Source organism: Alligator mississippiensis, chromosome 2 (genome assembly GCF_030867095.1).
Source record: "Alligator mississippiensis isolate rAllMis1 chromosome 2, rAllMis1, whole genome shotgun sequence".
Classification (NCBI taxonomy): domain Eukaryota; kingdom Metazoa; phylum Chordata; order Crocodylia; family Alligatoridae; genus Alligator; species Alligator mississippiensis.
In genome coordinates, this window is record NC_081825.1 from 268,826,912 (window position 1) to 268,844,824 (window position 17,913).

Sequence of the window (17,913 nt, forward strand, 5' to 3'; positions counted from 1 at the left end):
CTTCATCTGTAAAAAAGAGACAACTAGAGATTAAATAAAGCAGAAGAAGGTGGCAGTAAAATGAGGTGGGGTAGATTCATTTTAGTGTGATCTATTTATACAATGCGCATTCCAAGATTTAACAAATGAAGCAAATAGATATTTCCTAGGGGGAGGAAGTGTGGCAGGAGGAGGATACCTGGCAGCAGAAGCACCAGCTGGGGTGGTAGTGACAGTGGCACCCCTCCCACCCCCCCACTCCAGCCAAGGCCCCAGGTGAGCTGGACACCTGCCAGAGGGTGCCATGGGAGTAGAGAGTAGGGAGTCCACTCCTGGGGAGTGTTTTCAGTTTTTTCCTCTTAACTCCCTCACTCCTCCCTTCCCTCACCCCACCCTCCCAGTTTTGAGCACACCCCAACCCGCCTCTTGCTTTTATGGCTGCATTCCCAGACACTTATCTTTGTAGTTAATATACACAATATTTTCCCTCCATTCCCTTAGCTTTAGCTTTTGAAATTAACCCTGTCCTAGCAGGAATGGCCACTCTTACACCAAGCAGCTGGCATGGGGATGAATCTCAAGACTTCCCCCCTAACCATGGCTTGAGGGTTCACACCCCTCCCTATGTCAGGGTCAATAGGGTCTTCATGGAGGGCCTGGTCAATAGGGTGTGTGTGGAGGGCCTGGACATCGCAGGCATACACTATCTTGTCATGCCCCTAGATACCCAGGCTGTGAGGGTGGTGATTTCCAGCATGTCCCTACATGTGTCCAACTGGGAGCTGGCCAAAGGACTTGAGTGTTATGGGGTTCCTACAAGTCCTTTTCACTGAGTGACGATTGGAAGCAAGGACCTGGAGCTGAAGCACATCCCATCTTTTCAAAGGCAGGTATTCATGCTCCTCAAGGAGGGTCCTCAGTCCCTGCTTCACTCCTTGAACCTTGCGCTCGATGGGTGGAGGTTTGTGATTTATTTTTCCTTTGGGGAGTCCACATGTTTCCAATGTGGTATCTTTTCCCACCTAGCAGCCCAGTGCCCGCAAGGGAAAATGGCCAGAACAACGGTGACTATAGAAGCGCCAACAGATGGTGCATCCACTTCTAGGACATAGGCCCTGCCCAGTGAGGCCAGGAGCTCTTCTCAACTTCCTTTTACCCCTGTTCCATGTGAGGCGGCTGGGGTCTCCAGTGTGAGAGCACCATCCAGTGGAGGGGCTGGGACTACTCCCCAGCCCTCTCCCCTGCCCATTCCATCTATGGTGCCCACCCCCCTGGTACTGAGGCCCCACCAGGTAGAGGGGCTGATGCCTCCACTTGCCCCCTGCCTGCCCCGAGTACCCCAGCCGAGGTGGCTGGGGTGGCCGGTGACTGGCTCCAAGGCCCTGTCGGACAATGGAGTTTGAGTCTCCTACCAGCTGCCCTCCACTGCGGCCTTGTTGGAGGTGGCTGGCCCCAGGGAGGCACACTGGGAGCGGCCTGGTCCATCCCCTATGAAGGGTGGAGTACCTGCCACTAAGAAACAGAAGAACAAAGAGAGGAAGGTGAAGGGGGCCTCTCAGGACACCCCATCCCTGCAGGTATCCTCCTCAGCCAGGCAAAGTCCTTTCTTCCTTCTCTAGATTCAATAAAGCACTAGTTAATAAACAGAGAATGTTCCCACAAGAAATAACCACCATCTTTGCTGAAATAGCAGTAACAGCACCTGATTCAAGATCTAATCTTGATTACTCAAACTATGATATAGTGCACAATAGAGCTTTTCTGTCTCAAATTCTGATTTCAATTACTCCTGAAGCAATTGTGGAATGAGCAGTGTGTTCCTTTACAATATAGATTATGTGAAGTTAAATGGGTATCTGGGCATAAAAGCCAACTAGGACTCATCCCAGAGGCTGGGAATCTATTGAGTTCTTACCATGATAAACTAATATGGGAAGGACTGGGAAACACTGCTGATTTTTTTTGTTTTTAACACTTTTAATTAAAAAATCACTTACTAAGATTCAAGTTGTGAACTTTTTTTTTTTTTTTTTTTTTTTTTAATGAAGCAGGCGGGAACTTGTCTTTGAGAAAAGCCAGGCAGACTTGATAACCTGAACTCTGTCATATTGCATCTCATCACATGGTGTGGAAATGCTTCAAATTTCATTAGAACTTTAGAGTCCTAATAACATAATATTAAGATGCTAAATCTGGAAATCCCCCATTCATGGAGTCTGCTTTCTGTTCTCCAGCCTCAGCACTTCCTAGAAGTATTCCTGCACAGGGAGTTTTGGAGCAAGGTCAAAATTGTGGAGACCAGCAGAGATCTAGAGCTAAATCTAGTTCTAAAAGCCTGTAGAAGCAAAAAAAAAAAAAAAAAAAAAGTAATTATGGGATTGGGATTATGCACGAGACACAAAACTAGCCTATGTCTTTGTAAGTGTGTTTAATTGATTCTAACTCAGAATTGTTTTCATTTTCAAGTCAGTTGGGCACAATCAGCTTCATCCCAGAGTCCTGAAGGAACTGGCAAAGGAGATCTCATAACGCTTGGCAATGACCTTCATGAAGTCATAGGAGACAAGCCAGGTACCAGAGGACTAGAAAAGGGCCAATGTTGTACCTCTCTTAAAAAAAGACAAGGAGGACCCACAGAACTACAGCTGGGAACTACAGACTGGTTAGCCTCACCTTAATACCTGGCAAAGTTCTGGAGGTCATTTGCAAGAATTTGGAGGAAGAAAGGCTGATCACAAGCAACCAGAATTGTTTTATGAAAAACAGATTGTGTCAAACAAACCTGATCTCCTTTGACAAAATAACTATTTTGGTGGATGAGGGGAATGCTGTGATACAGTGTATCTGGATTTCAGCAAAGCCTTTGTGGATATATTGGAAAGAGTCCAGTGGAGGGCAACAAAAAAGTGAGGGGACTGGGGCAAATGACTTATGAGGAAAGACTGAGGTACCTGGGCTTTTGTAGTCTAAAGAGAGAAGACTGAGAGGGGATTTAATAGCAGCCTTCAACTACCTGAAGAGGGGTTCGAAAGAGAATGGAACTAGAGTGTTCTCAGTGGTGACAGATGACAGAACAAGGAGCAATGGTCTCAAGTTGCAGCAAGGGAAATTTAGGTTAGATATTAGGAAGAATTTTCTCACTAGGAGGGTAGTAAAACACTGAAACAGGTTACTCAGAGAGCTGGTGGAATCTCCATCCTTGGAGGTTTTCAAGACCCAGCTAGACAAAACTTTGACTGGGATGATCTAGTTGGGGATGGTCCTGCATAGGGTGTGGAGATGGACTAGATGACCTCCTGAGGTCTCTTCCAACCCTAACTTTCTATGTTTCTATGATTTTGACAAGGTCCTGCACAACCTTCTTATAAACAAATTGGAGAAATGTAGGCTGGATAAAACTACTTCAGAGTGGATAGATAATTGTCTCAATAGCTATACAAAAGATAATTATTAATGGGTCCATGTCAGAATGGCAGGTTTCAAGTGGAGTACCAGAGGGGTCTGTCCTGGCTTAGGTGCTATTCAACATGTTTATTAACGATTTGGATGCTGGCAGAGGAAGCTTCTTGAGCAAGTTTGTAGACAACAGAAAATGGGAAAGGATTTTGAGCATATTGGAGGATGCAAGTGCAGTTCAGAACTTGGCAGAATGGAAACCTGGGCTACAGATACGATCAAGGGCTTGGAAAGCAAATCATATGAGAAGAGGATGAAAGATGTAGGCATGTTCAGCTTGTGGAAAAGGTACTTTGAAAAGGACAGGATATCAGTTTTCAAATACTTGACAGGCTGCCATAAAGAACAGTGACAGCACCTTTTTTCTCTTGCTGCAGAGAGGAGGATACAAACCAATGGCTTGAAGTCACAGCACAGTACATTTAGATTGGATATTCAGAAAAAAAACTTCTTCACTGTAAGAGTAGTAAGGCAGTGGAATAGACTGAGTAGGAAAACTGTGGACTCTCCCTAACTGGATTTGTTCAAGAAGAGGCTGGACAGCCACTGATTGAGGATGATCTAGATGCATCTATGCCTATTTTCTACAGTAGGTATTTCACATACTTCTGGGCTTTGCTGGTTGCTTTTCCCTCTGCTCCCCACCCACTACTTTCTGCTATATGTTTCACAAGGATATTAAGCCTCTGCAGAGGCACTGAGTGTTGGATACAGATAAGACTGGAGACTTCAACTGGGTTGTGCCAATTCTCTTGCTAGGAGCAAAATTGGAGTTTTCTGGCTGTAGAGTCTTGCCCACTGCTCAGGGTGAGACCAATCACCATTCTTGGAGTGAGGAAGTAATATTACCCCATGGTCAGATTGGTATGGACTGCAGTGTTTTTGTCTTCCTGTATAGCAGGGGGTGTGACTCTCTGCCTGGGACCTCTTGAGCATACATTAACAAGATTTTATACAAGCAGGGCGTTGGTTGCCATGGTTTTGATGGTTTGCTTGTGGCAAGTTAGGGTGTTAGTTCTATGTTGTGTTAGGGTTGTGGGTAGTCATAGAGTTTAAAGCAGGGATGGGCAATTATTTCAGGCGGAGAGCCGCTTACTGAGTTTTGGCAAGCCATCGAGGGACACATGACAGGCAGCCAGGGGCAGATAAATATAAATTTTCTTAATTTGGGGGACGGCCTGTGGGCCAGATGGAATGGCCTGGTGGGCCGCATCTGGCCCCTGGGCTGCATTTTGGTCACCCCTGGTTTAAAGTGTGGTTATATGGGATGGTTTGGATAGGGATGATCCTTCCACTGGCAGGGGTTTGGACTAAATGACTCTGGAGGTCCCTTCCAGCCCTATTTCTCTATGACTGTGACTCTTTGGCTAATTGAATCTCTGATGGTCAAACAGCGCTACGTCATTATTATGCATTGTGATTATGACATGCTATTAAACAGCTTCATGATTAAACACAGATGAGAATATATAATAAATTTAAGAACAGTATAATTGAAATAAAGTTATTCAATCAGAGTAGGGTGGAGAGGTATTTTTCAATGTGTAATGCTAATGATAAAAAGGACTATGAAATAGCTTGTGCAGGTGTCTAAATTTGACAAGACAGACTCAGTTGCAATTAATATTATTCCTTTTCAGGATAAACATTTTATTTGACTTATTGAGAGATATTATTGGTGTCTATATAGGCTTTCTATTTCCTTTACTCCTGGGCTGCTGTTCAGAAGTATAAGATTAATATTCTCAACCTGAGTATGTAAAGTTAGGCCCTTTAATAAAATGAATTACTGAAGTAGGGTCTTCTTCATTTTTAATTTATTATTTTAAGAACTTTCTGCTAGCTGCTAAATTGCTGGGGAACACTTTAGACTCTGTGCTAAGATAAGGACCTTGTCTTATTATCCTCCTGCACCCAACCGCAGAAAATCAGGGATTCTTTTTTCTGGTAGAAATAAATGAGCTGATATTTAGCAAGCATAAAGATTAAACAAAGCTTTGATGAGTCTGTTTCTCATTATCATTAAGACAAGCCTTTGATCTTAGCCAGTATAAGATCTCTCACTAACTCCTTGTATTCCACAACTACACTCCAGCCTTTTCATAGGGATCTTCATTATATCTGACATGAAGCTGTTTTGTGTATGTCCAGTCTATGAAATTAAGGATTTTTCATATGTAGGTAGCTCCCCAGGACCATTCATTAATGAAAGGTGATCAAGAAGATTCACAGTTTGACTGTTAGTGAGGTTGTTGCAAATGTCAGGTTTCATGCAGCACTTGTTTCAGGCCAGAGGAAGCAGATTAATACTATTACAGGAAAATAGGACTTCAATGGACATCCTGGGCCATTGATTCCAGTCCCCTGATATCACAGGCAACTGTGTCACACAAATCCTTTCCTGATCTGATTAAAATTAAAAAAAAGTGCTTTGCATTTAAGCACTAGAAATTTAACCTTATGGATCAGACCTGATTAGGGCAAACTAACTAGATGTGATCACTTATTTTAAGGTGAAAGTTTGTGTTTCATGGTATGCATCCTCATGAGATAGAGAATTTGAGAAAAAAAAAATTTTGATGAAGAAATAAATTAAAAAAAAAACAAAACAAAACAAAAAAAAAACCTCAGGTGCTTCTTGGCTGCACATGAAACTTTTTTTTTTTTCTGATATGTTTCCTGAGGAGAAACTTTTTCAAAACATGATGTGAAGTTTTAAATTGTATGTGTACATCCCCTGAAGTTAAATGAGAGTTGAGATGTGATAGATTTTCAGAGAATTTTCAAAATAACTTGTTTAAAATGTACATATCTCTGTTCCACTGTTTTGCTTTCTTTGATGCCTTCATATCAAACATTAGGCACATGTACACTGGGTTTATTTGGTTTTAAGCACAGATCATAATGACATCAGACTTTCATCAGGAAACTAGAGTAGTCGAGCTCTCAGTTAATGTTCTTCCAGACAAGTGTATCAAAAGTTTCCTTCTTCCTCCTTCATTTTAGAAGCACACCATATCTGTGCTCCTACCTATATTTCTTTCCCCATTATCTCTTATGCTCGCTCCCTTTTGTCTTTTAGTGTCTCTTCACTGCTTTCTCTTATTCTTCAAACAGACTCCCACATTTTTGCCTTGGTCTACAGTACACATTCATATATTTCTTCTTAGCATAGTATCTTAGCATAGTATCTGAGAAGCTCACACTCCTTCATTCAGTTATCTACAGAATACCCCAATCAATCAATTTGTGGCCATTATTCGTTGTTATCTCAGGTGGTGCCTGGGGGAACACAGCCTCACCTATTCTCCGCTTGTCCCCCCGGTGAGTTTATAGACAGCCACCAGATCTCTTCTCAGTCTTCTCTTGTGGAGGATGAATAGATTTGGGCCCTTTAATCTATCTTTGTAGGGCCTGGCCTGCTGCCCCCTGACCATGCCTTCCTTTGGACCCTCTCAAGGTTAGCCACATCCCTCTTGAAGTGTGGTGCCCAGAACTGGATGCAGTACTCCAACTGCAGCCTGACTACTGCCGCATGGAGGGGAAGGATCACCTCCCTGGACCTTCTTGTGATGCATCTGTAGATGCAGGACAAGGTGCGGTTAGCCTTAGTGACCACTTCTTCACATTGGTGACTCATTTCTATCCTGGAGTCAACAATGACTCCAAGATCTCTTTCCACCACTGTGTTGTTGAGAAGGGTATTCCCCAGCCTATAGGCATGTTGCACGTTCCTTCTCCCTAGATGCAGCACCTTGCACTTGTCTGAGTTGAATTCCAATCTATTCTCATCTGCCCACCTCTGTAACCTGTCTAGATCTAGTTGGAATCTGTCCCTCCCCTCCAGTGTGCCCACTTCTCCCTACATCTTTGTCTCATCAACAAATCTGGACAGCATGCTTTCCATGCCCACCTCCAAGTCACTGATAAAGATGTTGACTAGCAGAGGCCCGAGGACTGAGCCCTGGGGAACTCCACTGCCCACATCCCTCTAGGTTGAAAATGACCTGACAACCACCACTCTCTGGGTGCGACCATTGAGCCAATTTGCCACCCATCTGATTATGTAGGCATCAATGCCAAAGTCACCTAGTTTTTTTTTTTTGAGAATGGGGTAAGAAACAGCGTCAAAGGCCTTCTTGAAGTCCAGGTAGACAACATCCACCTCAACGCCCGCATCGAAGGACTTTGTGACTTGTTCATCAAAGGAAACAAGGTTAGTCAGGCAGAATCTGCCCGCAATAAACCTGTGTTGGTTGCTCCTGAGCATTAGCTCCCATGCTGGGCCCCAGCAGATGTGTTTCTTGATAGTTTTCTCAAAGGTCTTCCCAAGGACTGAGGTGTGACTAACTGACCTATAGTTACCCAGGTCCTCCTTTCTCCCCTTCTTGTAAATAGGGACCACATTGGCCCTTTTCTAGTCCTCTGGGACCTGGCCAGAACACCATGAGTGCTCATACATCTGTGCCAGGGGCCCTGCTATGACTTCCTCCAATTCCCTCAGTACCCTTGGATGAAGAGCATCCAGACCTGCTGATTTGTACATGCCCATCCCCTCCAAGAGTTCCCTAACTATATCATCCCTGACCCTAGGCATGGCATCATGTCCCCTGAACCTGTCCATAATCCTAGTGGGGGAGTTGTCCCAGTCCCTGCTCAGAAATATGAAGGCAAAGAACTCATTGAAGATATCAGCTTTTTCCTTTGCTGCAATCACCAGATTGCCAAGCCTGTCCTGTAGGGGCCCCACATGGTCTGGTGCCACCTTCTTACTCCCTATGTATTTGAAAAAGGACTTTTTGTTACCCTTAATTCTGGTCACCATCCCTAGTTCCATCTCTGCCTTGGCCTTCCTAACCACCTCCCTGCAATCATGAGCAATGGAGGTGCAATCCTCCTTGGCGATTGCCCCTTGCTTCCACTGATTGTATGCCACCTTTTTTGCCATCAGGCCCTCCTGGATGCCTTTACTGAGCCAAGGGGGATTTTTAGTACTCTTGCCCCCATTGGTTTACACTGGGGCTGACTCCCTCTGAGCTCGGAGGATTGTCTCCTTAAGGAACAACCACCCATCCTGGACTCCCATCTCACTGAAGCTCTGAGTCCCCAATGTCTCCCTTACTAATCTCCTTAGCTCATTGAAATCAGCCCTCCTGAAGTCAAGGGCTTTTGCATTACTGCTTGCTTTCACCACCCTGCGCCAGATAGTAAATTCCAGCAGATGATGGTCACTAACACCTAGGTAGTTGAGCACTGGAAGATCCCTCACCAGGTCATCGCCTGTGGCAAAGACCAAGTCCAGCAAGGCATTTCCTGTCATGGGGTTATGTACCTCCTGGGTTAGCTGGAGGTCCTGTATGCAGGCTAAAAAACTACATGAGCATTTGGACCTGGCTGACTGCTTCTCCCAGCAGATGTCTGGGTAGTTTAGATCACCCATGACAACCACATCCCTTATCCTTACAGCTTCTTTGAGCTGACCTGAAAATTCCAGGTCTAGCTCATCCCCTGGTGAACGGCCTGTAGTAGACACCCACTATCAAGTCCTTTTCCCCATGACTCCCTTGTATTCTAACCCAGAGCACCTCAGTTTGCCCCTCTTCTGAACCCAACCTGATCATTGAGGACATGTTCTGCTCTTTAACATAGAGCCAGTGTCTGCCTGGCTTCCCCATGGGTCCCCTCCTCCCCCCACTCCCTGTTCAAGCAGGGATCCCCCCCACCCCACATGGACCATAGCCATCATATGGTATGCTAGTTAATGCTGAGAGGTGTTAGGCAGACAGAACAGTGTTCACTTAGGGCTTTTTGGAGCTAAAAGATGAGTTTGCAGTAAGGAGAGAGGCTTTTGTTTTCTTGATGGGCTGATAAACACTGTCACTCCCTGTGTCACTCCCTGCTGTGTAAATAAATGCTGTGTAATTCTCTGATGGCTCCTTCACTGCTCAAGAGCAGCAAGGTGGTGGGGAAGAACCCCTCCCTAATCTCAGCCTCCTGCTGGGGCCTGGCCACACCCACCACTGGTTCAGGATTGTGGAAGGGAAGGGACGGCTGTTCTATCACCCCCTGTCTTCTAGCCTGAGCCACTGCAACCATGTGCCTGCATTTCTTCAGTCCACAGGGGATATCTGTACAGTTACAAACCGGTTCCTCCTAGCCAGGTTAGACTAACCTGCAAAGATTGAATCAATTCAGGCTCAGGCTTTTTGAATGTCTGTCCCTAGCCATTATGTTTGGGGGGTGAGAGGCAGTTGAAAGTTGCTAGATGCATGTAACTTTACCCGGAGAGGTACCAGAGATACCTCATATCTTTATTTTTTTTTCTTTATTTAGAATGGGTAAACCTATCAGGGTAAGGAGCTCTTTATATTCCAGACTAATCAGAGATGACAGAAGAGCACAACATGTTATCTACCCCATTTTTCTGATATATTTCTACCCCTCTTCTTTCCTTCTTCAGGTTGCTCTTATGTGGGGTTACTTCAGTCTTCTATGTATTCTATGCTCCATGAAGGTTTAATTTAAACCAGAGTCCTCCAGCATCCCAGATGCTTTCAAGAAGGGAACTCCCCAGCCTGTATGTATGCTGTGGAAATTTGGCAGCAGGGGAGTGGTAATTCAAACTGCCACTGCTCCCCAGACACCAATTTTTCCAACTCATGGGGAACCCAATGGGCTGAAAGACAAGGTCTTTGAAGGCTGCATCTGTCCCTCAGGCCAGGGGTTGATCATCCTCAGTCTGAATAAAAATACTGTAAGGAACATACATAACCAGCTATGTCATCATTCTCAAAGAATAGTCATCAATATCTCAATGTCAAATTGAAAGGAAGTCCTGCCCAGGGTTCTGTTCTGGGTCTGGTGTTGTTTAATATCCAAATTAATAATTTGGAAGATGCAATTGAGTGCACAGTTAATGAAAATTTGCAGATGACACCAAGTTGGATGGAGTTGCAGACAATCTGGAAGGTAAGATCTAGAGTGTCCTTGAGAAACTAGAGAAATAGTCTGAAATTGACCAAATGGGATTTAGTAAGGACAAGTGCAAAACCTGTTCTTTAAAGTGCTATATCATAGGGTGCTTAAAATCTTGCTACTTGATGTCTTCCTATAATCATTATTTATTCATCATATTTTAGCAGTACTTATGAGCCCTAACTATGAACCAAGCCATCAGTATGTTGGGCACTGTAAAAACAACGAATGAAATATGATTCCCTCCCACAAAAAGTTTAAAATTTAAACCTGGAACAAAAGATACTGTCAGATTTCAGACAGGCCTTGTTTATCCTTAGCATGTTTACTGGGATTACCTGAATGTGATCTATTAAGTAAAGGCTAAAGAGTAGTAACAATTTCCATCATGGCAAGACTTAGCACTAAGAGTTGCAAGACTCCTAAGCATCCCATCTGAGTGAAGATTCCATTTGACAACATACAGGATGTAGCATGTTAATGGAACCTACATTTAGAGATTAAAACTAGTTGTCTGGAAAAGTAGACGTGTATGTCTGAGATACCCAAAGTAATTAGCTCCCAAATAACATCATATGTTCAACTCTGGCAGACAAATTTGAATATTATTTCAACCATTCTTTTCAAGGGTAATATGTCAAAGCTTAACACTTGCCACTGGATTTGGTTCAACTGGCACCCAGGCAGCTAGAATCCAGTTTTCTAATCAGGTGTGATCTAATGCATGAGAAGGAGTTATGTGATTCACAATTAGATAAAACCTACAACCTTAGCACTGTTCAGAATGTTAATTTGGTGGAATATGTTGAAATGTATTATCTTTGACTATATGAACAGAGAGAAGTAGTTAGTCATGTTAGTCTGAAGTCAGGGAGAAGGCAGGGTATATTTGTACCTTATAGACTAATTGGGCATTTCTACATGAGATGTTATGTCACTGTAGTGACAAGCTATATCGTTGTAGCTCATAGCATCTAAAAATAATCATGCGCTAAAGCAAGTACTAAAAGACTGCCCAGTACCAAATGTGCAGTCAGAGACATGTTTACATATACTCACTAAATGTGAACAACAAAGCAGTCCCGGTTACCTAGTTAATAAAATGCACCGTGCCACGTAAACAGATTGTATCAAACAGTACTATATGTTTCAGTACTATGTATCTGTCTGTCTGTCTATCAGCAAATACAGTACTATGTTTCTTTCTATTTATCTATCAGCATTTCTCATCACTGAAATAACTAAGCATTAAGCATATTTTCACTGGCTGGGAATAGTCAGCATTTTTGTTGCATTTCATGCTGTGAGGATATGCAAAGGTTCAGCTCACTTCAACCAACCAAAACCATAGCATACAGACTAAAGGATACATGTATTGGAGGAGGTCTATTATATGTAATAATTTGTCATGATATTATTGTGATCAAAATGAATTTTTGAATTTTTTTCTTTATGTTAAGAAATACACTGTGCCAGGAGATGCTCTCTCTGGTTAGCAAAGAATATTTTTTATATAATTTTTGAAGCACCACACAGAGCCAACAACACAGGTATATTTATAAATTTGAATGAATTAATTAATAGATAAAGCTTGTTGTATTGTGCTTGTGGTACTTTGCTGAATATTCTGGCTTTATCCATAAGAGGATTATCAGTCTAGGAAAATATTCAGGAGCAAATTTATAACAATTCTGCCGCTCATTTCAATAGAAAAGAGATTTGAATTCATTATACAGCAGCAGTTATGGGAGTTCAAAATGTGTCAACATTTTGTTTGCTTTCCAGAACACAAAACCCAAATTCATCTGTAAGTTGTAGGGGAAGGGTCTTCTAGGATTGTCTTTAATTCATCCTTTACTAATGCAGAAAATACACTCTTACTATCAATTGATAAACCTTCCAAAGCATGATTCTCAATGGCCACATCTACAGAAGATGCTGACTGTGTAACTGTTACTGTGCAATCATGTAGGGCTCACATACACAAGTACTAAATGATTGTGCAGTAACTGGAGTCGCTGCACAGTAGCATTCCTGAATGGCTTTTTAGTGATGTTGATTGTGCAGTAGCTCATTACTACTGCACAGCAGCATCACATCAGGCTTTGTGCCATGTGACACTACTTCACAGTAGAAATGAGCTTCTGCACAGGCAGTGTCTCATGGAGATACAACCAGTGATATCAGGGAGATCCTATCTAAATCAGCTCTTACATGCTTATTTTTAATATTTATTCAATAAAAGGGCTAGTCGGATGCAATAGTGAAAAGAAATATAGAATTTCCTTTTTCTGCATAACTTACCCTTTCCATAGTACTGTGCTTTACCAATTTTACCAACTAGTGGTTTTCCCATTCTGGAAACTTAGACCGTTGTTATTACATCCTATTAATTATTATTTCTGTTTAAAGGTGTAAAGGTTATATATAAACTTTTCCTTCACAGCCACAAAACTTGGCTGCAAAAACTGGTTCAGTATAGAAATGATGGAAGGGCAGCACTGGCCGGATCACTCCATCATGAATTCATCAATCCTTTGTCCTCATCACTGCTTGTTACAGAATTCATAAAGCTGGAGGAGTCTGAAGAACATAAAAATTAAGTAATGTGCAGCTGCCCTACAGCCTATTTTTAAAAAATTGCTTCCACACCCACACCAGATAGCTGCCAACTGATTTGGTACAGGGTTAATTGCTCTGTTTTACTATAAAGTTCATGTTTTCTTCCATCTGCAGTTTTCCTAGAATCTAAGGTTTCAGTGTATAGGCAGCACAGTTACAACAACCCACCTGTTGCAGTTGAACAGAGATATAACCTATTAGACTTTTAAAGCATCATGAAATCCAACTCACACAAACAGGTATACAGTTGCAGTGCATGAAAGGGCAAAAATTGTGGCATGTACATGAGCCCTATATGATACTATATACAGATGTATACACACAGACTTATATACATACATAGATACATATTTATATACACACACATATACATATGTGTCCCAAGGGGCAGTAGCACCCATCACCTGCGGCAGCAACCAGTGACCTGCCTTAATTTGTATGAAAACCTAGTGTGTGTAAACACGGATGCAATGCTCCCAGGTTTAATTAATTTGAAAACGTGTAAACATAGATGCAACGCTCCACAATAAACAAGTTAAAATTTTATAAGCTTATTTAATTTAATGAGGATTAAAGCTAGCGGGTGTGTACAGGTATCCATAGACATCTATGTATGCATATGTGTATGTATATATGCAGGTATGTATGTGTGCATATTTGTGTACATATCTATGTAAACAGAGCTAGCACATAGCTGGTCCACATCTGTTCAGCATGTACAGAGCACAGGTCACACAGCACCACATCATTGGCAGTTATGCCATGCAGCCAGGCCATAGCCTTATTGCCAGCTGCTGCTGGTGCCGCAGGGGGGCAGGTGCAGGGTAGGCATGTGGCAGCCCCAACTTGAGCCCCTCCACAAAGTGCCCAGCAGGACTTAACCCACCCCAAATGATGCGGCCCACTAGCAAGGCTTTGCACCAGACACACCACTCCAGGATGCATGGCTCCTATGCAAAGGTGTGCTGGCTGCATGGCCCAGGCCAGGTCAGGCCGGTGGGGCGCATTTTCCATGAGGCTCAGGTGGCTGTGCATGGCCATGGCACTGTACCTACAACAGCCCATGGCGCATCACTGTCTTAGCCTCTTGGAAAATGTGCCCCACCGGCCAGATCCAGCCTAACCCAGCCTGGTCCACACAGCTAGCACTCCTCTGCATAGAAGGCACACGTCCCACAGCCATGCTGCCTGGTCTTGTGAAAAAGCTTTCTACTGAGCAATGCCAGGCCAGGTCCCACTGTGCACCTCCTCCCTACACAGACCATGGATCCAGGAGAGCTGCCACTGGAGGCAGGACCTGGCCTGACAGAACACCCAGTCCTTGTGAGTGGCACAGGGCCCTGGGTGACAGTGCAAGTGACACAGGGCTGTTTGAAGGTGCACAATCCTGTGTTGCACTGTGCTGCACTGAGCCAGACCCACAATGAGCTGCACAATTAGTCCTGGCTTAAAGGCTGTGCTGCACCACTGGGGACTCCGGTCACAGTGGGCCCTGAGCATTCAACAGCTGCTGCTGCTGTTATTGTGGGGGTGAGTTGGCCCAGTGGGGAAGGGCTGGGACCCTGGCGGGGGGGGGGGGACTCAGGCCCTGTGAGGGAAAGTTATGGGCCCTGCGGGGGGGTAGTCCATATGCTGTGCGGGGGGGGGGGTTGCACCCTGTGGGGAGGCAGGGCACCCACCCCTCCTGAGCAGCCCCCCCCCACACAGCTATCCAACACCGACAGTCCCTCCACAATAAACCCACATCCCCAAGCCACCCCCAGAAACCCCTCACCCACATAGCCAGCCACAAACCACAAACCCATGCACAAGCCCCATACCTCCCCAAACTTCACCCCCCCAAACACTACACCCACCCACAAACTCCCCCTACCCTGCCCCTCCAAATTGCTTTACACGTGTATATATATCAATAAAACATTGCCCTTTCTATATGTAGTGGTGTTTCATTCTAATAGTGGAAGACCACTATTTTGAATATTTTAATGAGAGAATTTGGGCTGCCCAGATGGCAGAATGGGGGCACCCCATCTGGGTCTCACAGGGTTGCAGGCTTGGGGCTGCAGGTCCAAGGGGGAAGATGCTGTCACAGGCGGCAGCAAGTCACAGCCAGGCAGCAGCCCCCACTGCCAGACTGCTGCAATGGATAGAGGGAGCAGGGGCCAGTTTAGGGCTGCTTCAACAGTCCAGCTGGCACAAAGGGTAGTATCCCCAGATAACAAGTGTCTGGGCCTCAGAAGCTCCTGTCTATTTGTATCTTCCAGAGATCGTGGGCTTTAAGGCCCACCTACTTAACTAATAGCCCCTATTATATGGGGCCAAAGTCTGAAAGATAAAATGGATTTTTTTTCGGTGGGATAATTAAGAAAGAAAAGGGTAGGAGTGACATGGGGGACAAAGGTGCAAACTGTGAAAAGAAGTATCTGAAGAGTGACTGTTCCTTAAGGAGACAATCCTCCATGCCCAAAGGGAGGTAATCCCAATAAGGATCAAAGGGGGGAAGAGGGTGCAAAAGCCCCCATGGCTCACCAAAAGCATATGGGAGCTAAAAGCTAAAAGGGAGACATACACCCAATGAAAGGCAGGGGCCATCACCAGGGAAGACTATACCTCAGTTGCTCGGGGCTGCAGAGGGGCGGTCAGGAAGGCCAAGGCGGAGATGGAACTGGGACTAGCTACCTGGATCAAGGATAACAAAAAGTCCTTTTTTAAATCCATTGGGGGCAAAAAGAAGGTACCAGGTAATGTGGGGCCTTTGCAAGACATGCTAGGAAACCTGGTTGTCGCACCAGATGACAAGGCTAACCTATTTAATGATTTATTTGCCTCCATTTTTCTGAGCAGGGAACAGATCATCTGCTGGGATGATATGTCCAGTCCCAACCACTGGGACCCCCTCAGGCCCCCGGGGAGGTGCACCCAGGCCTAGGGTCAGTGAGGATCTAGTCAGGGAACTTCTGGAGGGACTGGAAGTATTTAAATCAGCTGGTCCTGATGACCTCCACCCCAGAGTGCTGAGGAAATTAGCAGAGGTCACTGTGGGACCCCTGGCATGATGAGCACTTGTGGTGCTCTGGTGTGGTGCCAGAGGACTGGAAAAGGGCCAATGTGGTTCCCATTTTCAAAAAAGGGAGGAAAGAGGACCCAGGGAACTATAGGCCAGTTAGTCTTACCTTGATCCTGGGTAAGCTTTTTGAGAGAATTATCCTGGCACATGTCCACAAGGGGCCAGCAGGGGAGGTTATGCTTAGGGACAACCTGCGTGGGTTCATTAGAGGCAGGTCCTGTCAGACCAACCTGGTGGCCTTCTATGACCAGGTCACAAAAGCCTTAGATGCAGGGGTAGCAGTAGACAGTCTTACTGGACTTCAGGAAGGCCTTCGACACTGTCTCTCACCCCATTCTAATTAAAAAACTAGGGGACAGTGGCATCGACATCTACACAGTCAAATGGGTCACTAACTGGCTGGAGAGCCACACCCAAAGAGTGGTGGTGGATGGGTCATTTTTGACTTGGAGGGATGTGGGCAGTGGGGTTCCCCAGGGCTCGGTCCTCAGACCCACGCTGTTCAACACCTTCATCAGTAACTTGGACGAGGGGGTAAAAGCACCCTGTTCAAATTTGCTGATGACACTAAGATGTGGGGTGACGTGGGCATGCTAGAAGGGAGGAATAGGCTGCAATTGGACCTGGACAGGTTATGGGGTGACAGATGAGAACAGGATGGGTTTCAACACTGACAAGTGCAAGGTGCTGCATCTGGGGAGGAAGAACCAGCAGCATACCTACGCGCTGGGGAACTCTCTTCTTGTCAGTGCAGAGGCAGAAAAGGATCTTGGAATCATTCTTGATGCCAAAATGAACATGGGCCGACAGTGTGGGGACACGGTCAGGAAGGCCAACCACACCTTGTCATGCATCCACAGATGCATCTCAAGCAGGTCCAAGGAGGTGATCCTCCCCCTCTATACGGTACTGGTTAGGCCACAGTTGGAGTACTGCATCCAGTTCTGAGTGCCGCACTTCAGGAGAGATGTGGACAGCATTGAGAGGGTCCAGAGAAGGGCCACCTGCATGATCAGGGGGCAGTAGGGCAGGCCCTATGAGGAGAGGCTAAGGGACCTGAACCTCTTCAGCCTCCACAAGAGAAGGCTGAGGAGGATGTAGTGGCCTGTTACAAACTAGTCAGAAGGTACCAGCAGGTATTGGGGGAGTCCCTGTTCCCCCGAGCACTACCAGGAGTGACTAGAAATAACGGTCACAAGCTGGCAGAGGGTAGATTCAGACTAGACATCAGGAGGTGCTACTTCACAGTCAGGGCAGCTAGGATCTGGAACCAACTTCCAAGCGTAGTGGTGCTGGCTCCTACCTTGGGGGTTTGTTAAAGGAGGTTAGACAAACACCTTGCTGGGGTCATTTGACCCCAGTACTTTTTCCTGCCATGGCAGGGGGTCGGAATTGACCATCTGCTAAGGCCCCTTCCGACCCTACCAACTATGAAAATATGAAACTATGGCACCGAACAGACCCCCCCGGGCCACACCCACCAGTCCTCAAAGGCATCCAAGGAGCCAGTGGTTGCTGCCCACTGGTGCTCTGCCTGTCAATGTGCATGGACAAGTAAGATAAAAGTGGCCCCAGAGTCTCTTGGCACCTTCCCAACCAATGACTCCTTCCTGGTTAAGTACAGGGTCCACTTCCTGAGACTTGGTGGGGCCGTGGATGGGGTGACCAAAAACAAAAATTTGGGGTGTGAAATTCAATCAGAACCTCAGAAAGAGGTTCTGGAGGTGGAGGAGGAGGTGGAGGTGGAGGGGCTGCAGCCTGGCTCACTTGAGGGCCATGTGCACCAGGGTCTCATTCTGCCCGCAGAAGGGGCA